Raw genomic sequence first — 1,281 nt, 5'->3', positions numbered from 1 at the left:
TTGTAGTCAGCTCTTTGATCCTCTCGTTCGTAGATGGCTAGGAGATGGTCCAAAGGTGGATATGCACGGTGAGGAATGGCAGGAGTCTGTTCCAGAAGTTCGGCAATGATTGGAGTCCTTACAGAGTCAAAACTTCAAAAACATATTTTGATAAAGAAAGTCAGCGAGTGTAGACGCAGATTGGTCACCCAGAGTAGCCGTCACGACATATCGGGTGTTGTAGTCGACAGCTATGGCTAGGTATTTGTGCCTCAAAATATTCGCATCAGAGTATGGCCCAGAAATATTAATTCTCACGCGATAGAAGGGTGGGACAGAAGACATCGTTTGGAGAATTCCTGGCTATTTCCCGGGTGTTTTTTTAAAACGCTGACAAATCTGGCATCTGCGACAACGATCAGCCACATATTGCTCTATAAAGAGAAAATGGACTGTCTTCAACAGCAGCTGGTACGTCTTACCGTACCCAGAATGCGAGGTCCCAAACGTAGACTCATGAGCAGACTGAAACACTTTGTCTCGCAGTGATACTGGAATTACTGGCAGCAGCTGTGTCCCAGATGGAAGCAGATTCTTATGATGTAAAATATCATCCTTCAGTTCATAACACAACGCTTTCCTCTCAACAGCATAGTCCTGCGATGATATCTGTGAAGTAGGGGTCCCTCCGCTGTTCATCCTTCAACTTATCATCCAACCGCAAAAAGAACACACGAGGATCCTGGAGATACTTTTCTTCGACCACAATGTCACGCTCACAGTTGACATTTCGAGAAAGCGTTTCTACTAAAGTGTTAATTTTCCCTGGCACGTGTGAGATGGTGTAATTGTACTGTTCCAACTCTCCTAATATGCGGGCAAACTTAGCTACATTCTTGGTTTGCCGGAAGTAGACCAAAGAACGACAATCTGTTTTTAGGTAAAAATGACGGCCCAATAAAAATACTTAAAATGTCTTAAAGTAAATATAATTGCAGAAAGTTCTAAATCTAGTGGGTGATAACGTTTTTCATGCAGACCAACTGCTCTACTACGAGCAGCTATTGGGACCAAGGGAGCATCCTCTTCATCCGATTCAGGTTGCAAAATGACCCCGCTGAACCCGTGCATACTTGCGTCGCAGAAGACGTACACATCCCTATGTGGGTGGAAACGCATTAAAGTTGGGGCAGATGTTACCGCCTCTTTCATTCTATCAAAAGCCTGCTGCTGGGCAGTACCCTATCTGAAAGGCACATTCTTCTTAAGAAGCATCTGGAGGGATTCCACGATAATTGAATA

This window comes from Thermobia domestica, chromosome 6 (assembly GCF_964235325.1).
Source record: "Thermobia domestica chromosome 6, izTheDome1.hap1.1, whole genome shotgun sequence".
NCBI lineage: Eukaryota > Metazoa > Arthropoda > Insecta > Zygentoma > Lepismatidae > Thermobia > Thermobia domestica.
The sequence above is the reverse complement of the archived record's forward strand: the minus strand, read 5'-3'. Positions refer to the sequence as shown.